At 39.8% G+C, this 16559-nt stretch overlaps 1 protein-coding gene across 2 annotated transcripts in view; it reads left to right on the forward strand.

Moving 5' to 3' along the window:
• Positions 1-5925: 5925 nt before the first annotated feature.
• Positions 5926-16559, forward strand: part of TNS1 (tensin 1) — a 165140-nt gene continuing 154506 nt past the window's right edge. For both annotated transcript variants that reach the window (XM_075829085.1, XM_075829086.1), the window contains exons 1-2: positions 5926-5946; positions 13938-13976. The gene's annotated coding sequence lies outside the window, so the exon portion shown is untranslated. The remainder of the gene's footprint in view (positions 5947-13937; positions 13977-16559) is intronic.

Here is a 16559-nt window from a genome sequence, read left to right on the forward strand (position 1 = left end):
TGCTGATATTCTCCATGCTATCTATTTATACTATCCTTATGAGTTCACGAACTAGTGATGTCATGATATTATATGATATCATCAACTGCTGATGTCCTCCATGATATCTATTCATACTATTTATATGATGTAATTAACCCGTTATGATATGATACTAACCATATGATGTTATCAAATGACTATCTCATCCATACGGTCTGTTTACATTATTTATATAATATCTTCCTTCAATGATGTCATTCATAATCTGTTTATACTATTCATATGATGTCATCCACCAGTGATGTCATAATGCTATCTATATGATATTTTCAAACTGATATCAAACATACTAATCTGTTCATACTATGCATAGGATCACTATATGATGTCATCAAACTGTGATGTCATCCATATTATCTAGTCGTCTATCTATATGACGTCCACAACTGCTGATGTCCTCTATATTCTCTCTTCATTCACCAGTGTTGCCTTACATAGTATATGTGATGTCATTCATACTAGCTATCCTTTCAAATCCATATTTTAGATGTTGTCAGTCAGTGATGTCATCTATATTATTCAATTATTATTTTTTTGTCTTTTGGCCAAGTCTAATTTATTTTTAATCGTTATTCGAATAAAATAACTTCACAAAAAGACCCTCCTCTGTGTTTCTCGGAGGCGATATTTTTTTTTCTTTGTACATTTGGCTTGTTAAACGTTATTATTATTTTCATAACATCTGAAAATGTTTCATAAATCAGATATTGCTGGATGAGACTGTGCAGGTGACAGCTGCGCTCACTTCTTACACTGCAGCCTCGTGCACCACTCCCCGCTCCTCCAGGCACTCTCTTTATTGCTGTTGCTTAATTCTAATCCTCCTGTAGTATTATTTGAGCACTGTATGGTGGTATTTGAGCACTGTATGGTGGTATTTGAGCACTGTATGGTGGTATTTGAGCACTGTACTGCAGTATTATTTGAGCACTGTATGGTGGTATTTGATCGCTGTATGGTGGTATTATATGAGTACTGTATGGTGGCATTATTTGAGCACTGTATGGTGGTATTATATGAGCACTGTATGGTGGTATTATATGAGTACTGTATGGTGGTATTATATGAGTACTGTATGGTGGTATTTGTTCACTTTATGGTAGTATTTGAGCAATCTATGGGGGTATTATTAGGGGTATTATTTGAGCACTGTATGGTGGCATTATTTGAGCACTGTATGGTGGTATTTGAGCGCTGTATGGTGGTATTTGAGCGCTGCATGGTGGTATTTGAGCGCTGTATGGTGGTATTTGAGCGCTGTATGGTGGTATTTGAGCGCTGTATGGTGGTATTTGAGCACTGTACTGCAGTATTATTTGAGCACTGTATGGTGGTATTTGAGCACTGTATGGTGGTATTTGAGCAGTGTATGGTGGTATTTGAGCACTGTATGGTGGCATTATTTGAGCACTGTATGGTGGTATTATATAAGCACTGTATGGTGGTATTATATGAGCACTGTATGGTGATATTATTTGTTCACTTTATGGTAGTATTTGAGCAATCTATGGGGGTATTATTAGGGGTATTATTTGAGCACTGTATGGTGGCATTATTTGAGCAGTGTATGGTGGTATTTGAGCGCTGTATGGTGGTATTTGAGCGCTGTATGGTGGTATTTGAGCACTGTATGGTGGTATTTGAGCGCTGTACTGCAGTATTATTTGAGCACTGTATGGTGGTATTTGAGCGCTGTATGGTGGTATTTGAGCACTGTATGGTGGCATTATTTGAGCACTGTATGGTGGTATTATATGAGCACTGTATGGTGGTATTATATGAGCACTGTATGGTGGTATTATATGAGTACTGTATGGTGGTATTTGTTCACTTTATGGTAGTATTTGAGCAATCTATGGGGGTATTATTAGGGGTATTATTTGAGCACTGTATGGTGGTATTATTTTTGCACTGTACAGCGGTATTATTATTTGTTCACTGTATGTTGCTATTATTTGAGCACTGTATGGTGGTATTTGAGTACAGTACGGTGGTATTTGAGCGCTGCATGGTGGTATTTGAGCACTGTATGGTGGTATTTGAGCACTGTATGGTGGTATTTGAGCACTGTACTGCAGTATTATTTGTTCACTTTATGGTAGTATTTGAGCAATCTATGGGGGTATTATTAGTGGTATTATTTTTGCACTGTACAGCGGTATTATTATTTGTTCACTGTATGTTGGTATTATTTGAGCACTGTACAGCGGTATTATTATTTGTTCACTGTATGGCAGTGTTTACTTAGGCTATTTTGGCACTCTCTACTGTGATTTTTTTCAGTGGCCATTGTATGGTGCTGTTCTTTAGCCACTATCCTATAGGACGCTGATATATAGCACTGAATGATATAGTTATTTGTGCCCTGTATGACGGGCAACATATGAGGGGTGCCAACAAAAGTACCGTACAGAGCACTGTCCAACCTAAGAACCCTCAGCATTTTGGGTCCTACCACTGAGGGCCCATAGACAGAAGTATCAAAAATAACACCGTAGAGCATATCATGGTAATTATACTTCATTCTGCTATAAAGACTGCTCTTTTATAAATGAAGACTTTTATAATGTAATTTATAATGCAGATAGAGAAGATGATGTCATCATGTGGAGTCATCGCTGGATAGGTGGTGGTGGTCCTGGTAAAACATCTGCTACACCTCTGTTTAGTTCTCATGCTCAGTTCACCTTCCCCTATTCACCATCAATCACTTTTAAAACACTTTAAACGTTACCAAGAAGATGCACTGTAGCAAATGCTGAGCGCCAACCACTAATGGCAGCGATTATAATGCCCAAAGAGAGGACGCCCGGCTTTCCACAGATCCTACTCAGCATAAAATCCTATCTCACCTTTAGTCCTTCTCAATGAATTAGAAGTTCATCAAAAAGTTATATCAAGTCCAGAGTCAGCGCAGCGTCTACCAGGACATTTCCCGGCACTTCATGCTTCCCTCTGCTGACAGCTTTATGGAGACACGGATTTCATTTTCCAGCAGTACTTGGCACCTGCCCACACTGCCAAAAGTACCAATACCTGGTGTAATAACCGCAGGATCACTGCGCCTGATTGGCCAGAAAACTCACCTGACCTAAACCCCATAGAGGATCTATAGGGTATTGTCAAGAGGAAGATGAGACACCAGACCCAACAATGCAGACGAGCTGAAGGCCAATATCAAAGCAACCTGGGCTTCCATAACACGTCAGCAGTGCCACAGGCTGATCGCCTCCATGCCATGCCGCATTGATAACACCTCAGCAGTGCCACAGGCTGATCACCTCCGTGCCACGCCGCATTGATAACACCTCAGCAGTGGCACAGGCTAATCGCCTCCATGCCACGCCACATTGATAACACCTCAGCAGTGGCACAGGCTGATCACCTCCATGCCATGCCGCATTGATAACACCTCAGCAGTGGCACAGGCTAATCGCCTCCATGCCACGCTGCATTGATAACACCTCAGCAGTGCCACAGGCTAATCGCCTCCATGCCACGCCGCATTGATAGCACCTCAGCAGCGCCACAGGCTGATCACCTCCATGCCACATTGATAACACCTCAGCAGTGCCACAGGCTGATTGCCTCCATGCCACGCCGCATTGATAACACCTCAGCAGTGGCACAGGCTAATCGCCTCCATGCCACGCCACATTGATAGCACCTCAGCAGCGCCACAGGCTGATCACCTCCATGCCACGCCACATTGATAACACCTCAGCAGTGCCACAGGCTGATCGCCTCCATGCCACGCCGCATTGATAACACCTCAGCAGTGGCACAGGCTGATCACCTCCATGCCACGTCGCATTGATAACACCTCAGCAGTATCACAGGCTGATCGCCCCCATGCCACGCCGCATTGATAACACCTCAGCAGTGCCACAGGCTGATCACCTCCATGCCACGCCACATTGATAACACCTCAGCAGTGCCACAGGCTGATCGCCTCCATGCCACGCCGCATTGATAACACCTCAGCAGTGGCACAGGCTGATCACCTCCATGCCACGTCGCATTGATAACACCTCAGCAGTATCACAGGCTGATCGCCCCCATGCCACGCCGCATTGATAACACCTCAGCAGTGCCACAGGCTGATCACCTCCATGCCACGCCACATTGATAACACCTCAGCAGTGCCACAGGCTGATCGCCTCCATGCCACGCCGCATTGATAACACCTCAGCAGTGGCACAGGCTGATCACCTCCATGCCACGTCGCATTGATAACACCTCAGCAGTATCACAGGCTGATCGCCCCCATGCCACGCCGCATTGATAACACCTCAGCAGTGCCACAGGCTGATCACCTCCATGCCACGCCACATTGATAACACCTCAGCAGTGCCACAGGCTGATCGCCTCCATGCCACGCCGCATTGATAACACCTCAGCAGTGGCACAGGCTGATCACCTCCATGCCACGTCGCATTGATAACACCTCAGCAGTATCACAGGCTGATCGCCCCCATGCCACGCCGCATTGATAACACCTCAGCAGTAATGGGAAGAAGGAAAAACGGCTGGCACTGCTGAACCAGAATGACTTGTATAAACGGAGTATATCAAATGGTTTTCTTATCTTTGCTGATTGTAGCAGCCATGTTGCCCGGAGGTGCTCATCGATCAGTACAGCACAATATAGCTTGAATAAAACGAGAGAGAAGATATCGAGGCAATCACCGGATAATCAACAAACTTCTTTATTCCTGGATCTCGGTCAGGATGTGGAATTAGCCAACAGTCGTTTCACGTGCGTACACGCTTCCTCAAGGCCTTGAGGAAGCGTGTACGCACATGAAACAGCTGTTGACTAATTCCACATCCTGACCGAGATCCAGGAATAAAGAAGTTTGTTGATTATCCGGTGATTGCCTCGATATCTTCTATTTCGTTTAACACCTCAGCAGTGCCACAGGCTGATCACCTCCGTGCCACGCCGCATTGATAACACCTCAGCAGTGCCACAGGCTGATCACCTCCATGCCACGCTGCATTGATAACACCTCAGCAGTGCCACAGGCTGATCACCTCCATGCCACGCCGCATTGATAACACCTCAGCAGTGCCACAGGCTGATCACCTCCATGCCACGCTGCATTGATAACACCTCAGCAGTGCCACAGGTTGATCGCCTCCATGCCACGCCGCATTGATAACACCTCAGCAGTGCCACAGGCTGATCACCTCCGTGCCACGCCGCATTGATGCAGAAATTCATGCAGACTCGGACGCCCGACCAAGTATTGAGGGCAGAGACTGGACAGACTTCTCAGGAAGACGACATTTTGGTATTAAAAATAATTTTTGAAATTGGGTTTATTTAATATTCTAATTTTCTGAGACACTAAATTTTGGGTTTTCAGTAACTGTTCCCCTAATTATCAACATTAAAAGAAAACAATGCTGGAAATAGATCCCTCTGTGTGTAATGAATCTATAGAATATATGGGACACACTTTGAATTGAATTACTGAAATAAATTAATTTTTGATGATATTCTAATTCATTGAGTAGGACTAGTGTGTGTGTGTGTCTGTGTCTGTGTCTGTGTGTGTGTGTGTGTGTGTGTGTGTCTGTGTCTGTGTCTGTGTGTGTGTGTGTGTGTGTGTGTGTGTGTGTGTGTATGTGTCTGTGTCTGTGTCTGTGTGTGTGTGTGTGTATATAATATAAAATCTTATGCAATACTGTACCAGAGGTTGCACTCTATGGGGTCTCTCCATTTAAGACGTTACTAGATCTGTTTTTGATGAACTTTTTAAGACTGATCGCAGAAGTTCCTATAAATAGTTCATTATGACGCAGGATCTTGTTGCGTTCCCTCCGGTTTCGCTCTTTCGGAATGTTCCGGGGCGGCTGATTACAATTGACCTTGGTGTATCCAGAACACAGTGTGAGGTTTGTGTCTCAGGCTCCAATATACCTTATTATTGAATGTCAAGATATCGTTTCCTGCCCGAGATGATGTCAGGGCCTTGGACCTCAGGCAGGACTGAACACGACAGGAGCGTTGCCTGCAGCTGGAGACCCGACTGCGATGGTTTCAGGTTCTACTCTGATAAATTGAGTATAGTGTCCTCTGGTGGTGATGAGCGGCATGTGCCATCCTGTGTGATGCCATTTAAAGAGCATTTCCCTCAAAAACACTAAAATCCTCAGTAAATATGGCTCTCATTCTCTACTGTCAGGTTGTTGTAATTCTCTAGTTGTATCTGTTTCTGGAAAAGCTGGGTGGAAACCGATATGGCTGCCATTACAGCTGCCACAAAGAATTAGGGTTACCTATGCCCCATTAGGGCACATACATCAGAGTCTAAGCTCCATCTCTTGTCCCATCAAGGCCTCAGGCTTCTGCTCCGTCCATCATACTTTACACTGCAGCTGCACATAGACTGAGAGGGGAATGAGACGCTAATAATGGAGAATTTGTTAAATTGCCGGTCATATCTACTGTTCTTCAGGATTGTAACTATGAATCACCTGTAACATACAATCAGTATCACAAGGGGCTCCCCTGACCAGTGACATTTTATGTGGCCATCACATGTTAGAGGTCAGAGCAGAGTTTTCCATCATTTAAGACCATAGTAAAATATATCTAATCTGGTATAACAGGACCTGACAGGTGGTAGATTATCAAGTATTCTGGATTATTGGACAGTCATAAGAAATCTATAAAACCCCAAAAAATGATATATAAAATCTGCCACAATTTCTTTATTTTTCCTTTGCTATTCCAGGGGTCTCATATTGTAATTGGCCATTGGTTCTATATATTCCATAGATAATGTTATTTGTGTAACATAATTTCACATAATATCACAGTTCATTGCTCACAGCATATAACGCAGCAGGGCAAATCAAGGATGCTCAAGTGATCGCCACCTAGTGGCAGATGGGCAGTACTGCAGACAGTATTTTTTCTCATTTAGTGACTGAGGTACCTTGTGGTTACCCATGTGCAATGCCTGGCACCAGCAGCCCCCCATGTCACACTGTGATAGCAATCACTGGTACTTTCTAAATATATCATAACTAATGCATCAGTGGACAGAATTACCATTGGTTTCTTTTGGGTGGGACTGTGACTGTTACCTGTGTCTGTGGACAAGCTGCAGTCACATTCCTTATGGGTTTGTATTCTGCACTACATAGGATACCACAAAACACCATCCAGCATTGGCCTAGGTGACTCAAATATTTTCCACTTTATCAGCCTCTTGGACTGCAGAAATATTGGAATTTATATATAGGTGGGATTGCCCTTTAAATATAATAATTGTCCGTTCAATTACTGCCATCAATGGGTTTCCAGTTTTATGTAAATAAATCTCAATCATTAGGTAACGAAAAGTTCTACAACTTTCCAATATATTTTGTGTTTCAATTCCTCACTATTTACAAGATATTTGCTTGTCAATGAATGGATTTCATATTTACATCCAGAGGATGAAACCCGTCCTGACACTTCTCACAGTTTAAGGTTTGCTACAATTGTATCCAGTCTAAACAATCCTCTGTGGAATAAATAGTCTGATGCATTTTTACCTGCACTGATACATTGTAACAAACTAGGACAAGGGAGAGAGTTGTGCTTCTGATGTGTTAAACTCACAGAGATTGGATGCAATTGTAACAAACCATCAGCTGTGAGAAGTATTCGGTCAGGACGGGTTTTCAGTCTCAGAATGTTAATAAGAATGTTCTCATTCACTGACACCAAGCAGAGATCTTAAAATTGTAATGAATTTGTCTTTTTTATAAAAAGGGGAAACAACTCCTTTAAAACTCTGTTTTAAAATAAATTGCATGATATTAAGTCATATTCACATGAACTGCGGGTCGAGCGGCGCGGCTTCGTGTCTGGGGCAGAGCGGGTGATCGGAGAAAGGCGATCTGCACGGAGCAGCCCTGCGTGACATTACTGTCTTCTGCGAGATTGCGGAGATAAAAGGCAGCCCTGTGCAGGATCTGCAGCCCTGTGCCAACCGCAGAGCCAGACCGGAATTCAATTACTCTGTTTTCATATTATTCTGTATGATGGCCCCAGAGAACAGAAACCGCTCTGCCTGGGAGCTGGGAGGACAAACAGGCTGAGGATTAATCTCGTTACTTGGATCAATTTACAGGCTGAGCCCCGACATTGCCAAATACTTCCCAAATTTATGGCTATGAAAATGCATCGTTTTTACCTTTTCAACCTCGATTTCAATTTCAAAGTCAAGCGGCTGCATCATGAATATAATAAAGCACAAAAAAAATAATAATCCGGGATCTGACCCACAACGTGATACATGTACCGTAAACCTCTGTTGGAAATCGAGCGCTGGCACTTTAAGGGGTATAACCTGGGTATCTCCTGTATATAATTATATATGTACAGCTGGTATAAGATATGCATCTTCTTGTATATAGTGATATGGAGCATGCTGGTATAACCTGGGTATCTCCTGTATATAATTATATATGTACAGCTGGTATAAGATATGCATCTTCTTGTATATAGTGATATGGAGCATGCTGGTATAACCTGGGTATCTTCTGTATATGATTATATATGTACAGCTGGTATGAGTTATACATCTTCTGGTATATAGTGATATGGGGCTTGCTGGTATAACCTGGGTATCTTCTGTATATAATTATATATGTACAGATGGTATAAGTTATACATCTTCTTGTATATAGTGATATGGAGCATGCTGGTATAACCTGGGTATCTTCTGTATATAATTATATATGTACAGCTGGTATAAGTTATACATCTTCTTGTATATAGTGATATGGAGCACACTGGTATAACCTGGGTATCTTCTGTATATAATTATATATGTACAGCTGGTATAAGTTATACATCTTCTTGTATATAGTGATATGGAGCATGCTGGTATAACCTGGGTATCTTCTGTATATAATTATATATGTACAGCTGGTATAAGTTATACATCATCTTGTATATAGTGATATGGAGCATGCTGGTATAACCTGGGTATATTCTGTATATAATTATATATGTACAGCTGGTATAAGTTATACATCTTCCTGTATATAGTGATATGGAGCATGCGGGTATAACCTGGGTATCTTCTGTATATAATTATAGGTGTACAGCTGGTATAAGTTATACATCTTCTTGTATATAGTGATATGGAGCATGCTGGTATAACCTGGGTATCTTCTGTATATAATTATATATGTACAGCTGGTATAAGTTATACATCTTCTTGTATATAGTGATATGGAGCATGCTGGTATAACGTGGGTATATTCTGTATATAATTATATAAGTACAGCTGGTATAAGTGATACATCTTCTTGTATATAGTGATATGGAGCATGCTGGTATAACCTGTGTATCTTCTGTATATAATTATATATGTACAGCTGGTATAAGTTATACATCTTCCTGTATATAGTGATATGGAGCATGCTGGTATAACCTGGGTATCTTCTGTATATGATTATATATGTACAGCTGGTATAAGTTATACATCTTCCTCTCTATAGTGACATGGAGCATGCTGGTATAACCTGGGTATCTTCTGTATATAATTATATATGTACAGCTGGTATAAGTTATATATCTTCTTGTATATAGTGATATGGAGCATGCTGGTATAACCTGGGTATCTTCTGTATATAATTATATATGTACAGCTGGTATAAGATATACATCTTCTTGTATATAGTGATATGGAGCATGCTGGTATAACCTGGGCATCTTCTGTATATAATTATATATGTACAGCTGGTATAACCTGGGTATCTTCTGTATATAATTATATATGTACAGCTGGTATAAGTTATACATCTTGTATATAGTGATATGGAGCATTATGGTATAACCTGGGTATCTTCTGTGTATATAATTATATATGTACAGCTGGTATAAGTTATACATCTTCTTGTATATAGTGATATGGAGCATTCTGGTATAACCTGGGTATCTCCTGTATATGATTATATATGTACAGCTGGTATAAGATATGCATCTTCTTGTATATAGTGATATGGAGCATGCTGGTATAATCTGGGTATCTTCTGTATATAATTATATATGTACAGCTGGTATAATCTGGGTATCTCCTGTATATAATTATATATGTACAGCTGGTATAACCTGGGTACCTTCTGCATATAATTATATATGTACAGCTGGTATAAGTTATACATCTTCTTGTATATAGTGATATGGAGCATGCTGGTATAATCTGGGTATCTGCTGTATATAATTATATATGTACAGCTGGTATAACCTGGGTATCTTCTGTATATAATTATATATGTACAGCTGGTATAAGTTATACATCTTCCTGTATATAGTGATATGGAGCATGCTGGTATAACCTGGGTATCTTCTGTATATAATTATATATGTACAGCTGGTATAAGTTATACATCTTCTTGTATATAGTGATATGGAGCATGGTGGTATAACCTGGGTATCTTCTGTATATAATTATATGTGTACAGCTGGTATAAGTTATACATCTTTTTGTACATAGTGATATGGAGCATGCTGGTATAACCTGGGTATCTTCTGTATATAATTATATATGTACAGCTGGTATAAGTTATACATCTTCCTGTATATAGTGATATGGAGCATGGTGGTATAACCTGGGTATCTTCTGTATATAATTATATGTGTACAGCTGGTATAAGTTATACATCTTCTTGTACATAGTGATATGGAGCATGCTGGTATAACCTGGGTATCTTCTGTATATAATTATATATGTACAGCTGGTATAAGTTATACATCTTCCTGTATATAGTGATATGGAGCATGCTGGTATAACCTGGGTATCTTCTGTATATAATTATATGTGTACAGCTGGTATAAGTTATACATCTTCTTGTACATAGTGATATGGAGCATGCTGGTATAACCTGGGTATCTTCTGTATATAATTATATATGTACAGCTGGTATAAGTTATACATCTTCTTGTATATAGTGATATGGAGCATGCTGGTATAACCTGGGTACCTTCTGTATATAATTATATATGTACAGCTGGTATAAGTTATACATCTTCTTGTATATAGTGATATGGAGCATGCTGGTATAATCTGGGTATCTGCTGTATATAATTATATATGTACAGCTGGTATAACCTGGGTATCTTCTGTATATAATTATATATGTACAGCTGGTATAAGTTATACATCTTCCTGTATATAGTGATATGGAGCATGCTGGTATAACCTGGGTATCTTCTGTATATAATTATATATGTACAGCTGGTATGAGTTATACATCTTCTTGTATATAGTGATATGGAGCATGGTGGTATAACCTGGGTATCTTCTGTATATAATTATATGTGTACAGCTGGTATAAGTTATACATCTTCCTGTATATAGTGATATGGAGCATGCTGCTATAACCTGGGTATCTTCTGTATATAATTATATATGTACAGCTGGTATAAGTTATACATCTTCCTGTATATAGTGATATGGAGCATGCTGGTATAACCTGGGTATCTTCTGTATATAATTATATATGTACAGCTGGTATAAGTTATACATCTTCCTGTATATAGTGATATGGAGCATGCTGGTATAACCTGGGTATCTTCTGTATATAATTATATATGTACAGCTGGTATAAGTTATACATCTTCTTGTATATAGTGATATGGAGCATGCTGGTATAACCTGGGTATCTCCTGTATATAATTATATATGTACAGCTGGTATAAGTTACACATCTTCTTGTATATAGTGATATGGAGCATGCTGGTATAACCTGGGTATCTTCTGTATATAATTATATATGTACAGCTGGTATAAGTTATACATCTTCCTGTATATAGTGATATGGAGCATGCTGGTATAACCTGGGTATCTTCTGTATATAATTATATATGTACAGCTGGTATAAGTTATACATCTTCTTGTATATAGTGATATGGAGCATTCTGGTATAACCTGGGTATCTTCTGTATATAATTATATATGTACAGCTGGTATAAGTTATACATCTTCTTGTATATAGTGATATGGAGCATGCTGGTATAATCTGGGTATCTTCTGTATATAATTATATATGTACCGCTGGTATAAGTTATACATCTTCCTGTATATAGTGATATGGAGCATGCTGGTATAACCTGGGAATCTTCTGTATATAATTATATATGTACAGCTGGTATAAGTTATACATCTTCTTGTATATAGTGATATGGAGCATGCTGGTATAACCTGGGCATCTTCTATATATAATTATATATGTACAGCTGGTATAAGTTATACATCTTCTTGTATATAGTGATATGGAGCATGCTGGTATAACCTGGGTATCTTCTGTATATAATTATATATGTACAGCTAGTATAAGTTATACATCTTCTTGTATATAGTGATATGGAGCATGCTGGTATAACCTGGGTATCTTCTGTATATAATTATATATGTACAGCTGGTATAAGTTATACATCTTCTTGTATATAGTGATATGGTGTATGCTGGTATAACCCGGGTATCTTCTGTATATAATTATATATGTACAGCTAGTATAAGTTATACATCTTCTTGTATATAGTGATATGGTGTATGCTGGTATAACCTGGGTATCTTCTGTATATAATTATATATGTACAGCTGGTATAAGTTATACATCTACATCTTCTTGTATATAGTGATATGGAGCATGCTGGTATAACCTGGGTATCTCCTGTATATAATTATATATGTACAGCTAGTATAAGTTATACATCTTCTTGTATATAGTGATATGGAGCATGCTGGTATAACCTGGGTATCTTCTGTATATAATTATATATGTACAGCTGGTATAAGTTATACATCTTCTTGTATATAGTGATATGGTGTATGCTGGTATAACCCGGGTATCTTCTGTTTATAATTATATATGTACAGCTGGTATAAGTTATACATCTTCCTGTATACAGTGATATGGAGCATGCTGGTATAACCTGGGTATCTTCTGTATATAATTATATATGTACAGCTGGTATAACCTGGGTATCTTCTGTATATAATTATATATGTACAGCTGGTATAAGTTATACATCTTCCTGTATATAGTGATATGGAGCATGCTGGTATAACCTGGGTATCTTCTGTATATAATTATATATGTACAGCTGGTATAAGTTATACATCTTCTTGTATATAGTGATATGGAGCATGCTGGTATAACCTGGGTATCTTCTGTATATAATTCTATATGTACAGCTGGTATAAGTTATACATCTTCTTGTATATAGTGATATGGAGCATGCTGGTATAACCTGGGTATCTTCTGTATATAATTCTATATGTACAGCTGGTATAACCTGGGTATCTTCTGGTATACTATATGATTATATAGGCAATGAAGCAGAATGTTTTATGACATAATAGGTTTAATAACACAAAGGCTATGTTCACACGCTAGACTAAAAACGTCTGAAAATACGGATCTGTTTTCAAGGGAAAACAGCTCCTGATTTTCAGACTTTTTTGAAGCCACTCGCGATTCTATGAAAAACAGCTCCAAAAGCGTCCCAAGAAGTGTCCTGCACTTTTTTCGTGGCCGCCTAAAATTACTGCCCATTGGAACAGAATGCCGTTTTCCCCATTGATTTCAATGGGCAGATGTTTGGAGGCGTTCTGCTTCTGATTTTTCGGACGTTTTTCGGGTGTTTATGGCCTGAAAAACGGCCGAAAATAGGCGTGTGAACATACCCTCACGGATACAGTGATGAATAGGCAGGTAGCGCTCCAGCTGGAGATCATTGTGGGGCAGGGGGTGGGAGGGTAATTGGTTGGTTGACACTCATAGACGGCACCAAGTGGAAAGTGTTTGAACTAGATGTAAAACAGCGGATATACGGTGTGATAATCGATTTATTATTATTTTCTTCTATTTTACAGATTGCGTCCCCTTGCACGCCGCGTGTCAATTACGAGCTGGTAAGTGCATTTCTAGCTATTATTTTTAAGAATGTTTGCAGTTTAGTGTAATTAGTCAGATACACAGCTCAGCAGACAGTATCACACATGATAGGATTAGATACAGTGGCTCAGCAGACAGTATCACACATGATAGGATTAGATACACCGCTCAGCAGACAGTATCACACATGATAGGATTAGATACACCGCTCAGCAGACAGTATCACACATGATAGGATTAGATAAACAGCTCAGCAGACAGTATCACACATGATAGGATTAGATACACCGCTCAGCAGACAGTATCACACATGATAGGATTAGATACACCGCTCAGCAGACAGTATCACACATGATAGGATTAGATACACCGCTCAGCAGACAGTATCACACATGATAGGATTAGATACAGGGCTCAGCAGACAGTATCACACATGATAGGATTAGATACAGCGGCTCATCAGACAGTATCACACATGATAGGATTAGATACACAGCTCAGCAGACAGTATCACACATGATAGGATTAGATACATAGCTCAGCAGACAGTATAACACATGATAGGATTAGATACAGCGGCTCATCAGTCAGTATAACACATGATAGGATTAGATACACAGCTCAGCAGACAGTATCACAATGATAGGATTAGATACAGCGGCTCATCAGACAGTATCACACATGATAGGATTAGATACCCTGGCTCAGCAGACAGTATCACACATGATAGGCTTAAATGCAGAATCTCAGCAGACCGTATCACACATGATAGGATTAGATACAGTGGCACATCAGAGAGTATCACACATGATAGGATTAGATACAGCAGCTCGGCAGACAGTATCACACATGATAGGATTAGATACACAGGCTCAGCAGACAGTATCACACATGATAGGATTAGATACAGTGGCACATCAGACAGTATCACACATGATAGGATTAGATACAGTGGCTCATCAGACAGTATCACACATGATAGGATCAGATACAGCAGCTCATCAGACGGTATCACACATGATAGGCTTAGATACGGCAGTTTAGCAGGTTATCACACATGATAGGGTTAGATACACTGGCTGAACAGATAGTATGACACATTATAGGATTAGATACGGCAGCTCAGCAGGTAGTATTACACATGATAGACTTAGATACATTGACAGTATGTCTGAAATCATGCATCTGATTGGCTGCCCCAGGAACACATTTTTTTATTTCTCTTTTGCATTGATTGTCCCCGTTGTCCCCGCACTCCTGGGATTTCAGCTCCTGTTCTTGCACATTTCTGATTTTCTTTGATTCATGAGTCGCAGTCTCTGCCTGAACCTGATAAATCTTTACATTAGGGGAAGAGACGGCTCCAATTTCACAGCTATTATTTTTGCAGCTCATAAATTATCTCGTATGTGGACGGCTCTGTCTGTGTTTTTTTTTTTTTGGTATTTTAAGGCACTTTGAAACGGTCTATGGGAATGCAGTGACCCCAAAATGAGCTGGAGGTGTCTATTAATAGTAATCTGAGGGGGGAGGGGGGGGGTATATCGCCTGTCGTCATTGTGGTATACAGATTGCTTGAACTGTCCCGGAATTATTTGGTTTTCTAGGATATTACTGAATTGTAATCTTAATGAGGAAACGGACTAAAAATGATAGATAAATGAATTATTAAATACTGCTGTTTCCATATTGTCCACTAGATGTCAGTACAATAGGCAACGCTCAGAACTGCTAAAGAAAAGCATCTCTACTGACAGCCTGCTGCAAAACAAAATGATATTAAACTGTAGAAGGGTTAGTGCGATGCTGACACTGTATTAAATTATTTTCCTAACAAATACGGAGGAAAATCTTAGGTTTTCAATTACTGACACAATGGTCGACATTTATAAAGCAATTTACAGCAGTTTTTGGAGTAAACTGCGGCCAAAAAAGTTGCAATTCGAGACGCCTACCTAAATTTGAGTAAATAATAAATAAAGTCCCGACAAAAGTGGACGTGATCTCCAAAGCAGATGTAGTTTAGGCCACAGGAAAATTAGATGAAAATGGCGCATGTTGTATTCAGTGTTCGGTGCCGGAAGCAGGTGGCTCCATAAACTGCATAGTGGCCGTGCTGCAGAACTGCAACTCTGCTCCTATTCACTTGACACGGAGCCGAGCTGCAGTACTGCATCACGGCCGCTATACTGTGACTGGAGCCATCTGCTGCCGACGCGGACATTCGGTACCCGGAGGCAGCCGTGGGAGCTGATCAGTGCGTGGTCCTGTTGTCGGACTCCCACCGATCATATACTGATGACCTATTCATCAGTATAAAAAACGGTCAGGTGCCCGGACAACCCTTTTAGTCTTTGCCTTTGAGAAATGAAGCTAAAAGTGTATTTACCGCTCAACCGCGCCTGCTTTTCTCGGCGGTTTTCTTTTATAGAATGAGAAGATGAATGTTGCAAATTTTGTTGCAAATTTGGTGCAATTTTAGTTGTGACTTTGTAATCTGTCCTTACTAAAAACTGTATAAAATGATTATGGAAATCTAATAGTTGTCTTTGTAAAGCAGCCAAAAGTAATGTTCCCAGTTTAATACAGAAATTATAAAT

This window comes from Rhinoderma darwinii, chromosome 6 (assembly GCF_050947455.1).
Source record: "Rhinoderma darwinii isolate aRhiDar2 chromosome 6, aRhiDar2.hap1, whole genome shotgun sequence".
Lineage (NCBI taxonomy): Eukaryota > Metazoa > Chordata > Amphibia > Anura > Rhinodermatidae > Rhinoderma > Rhinoderma darwinii.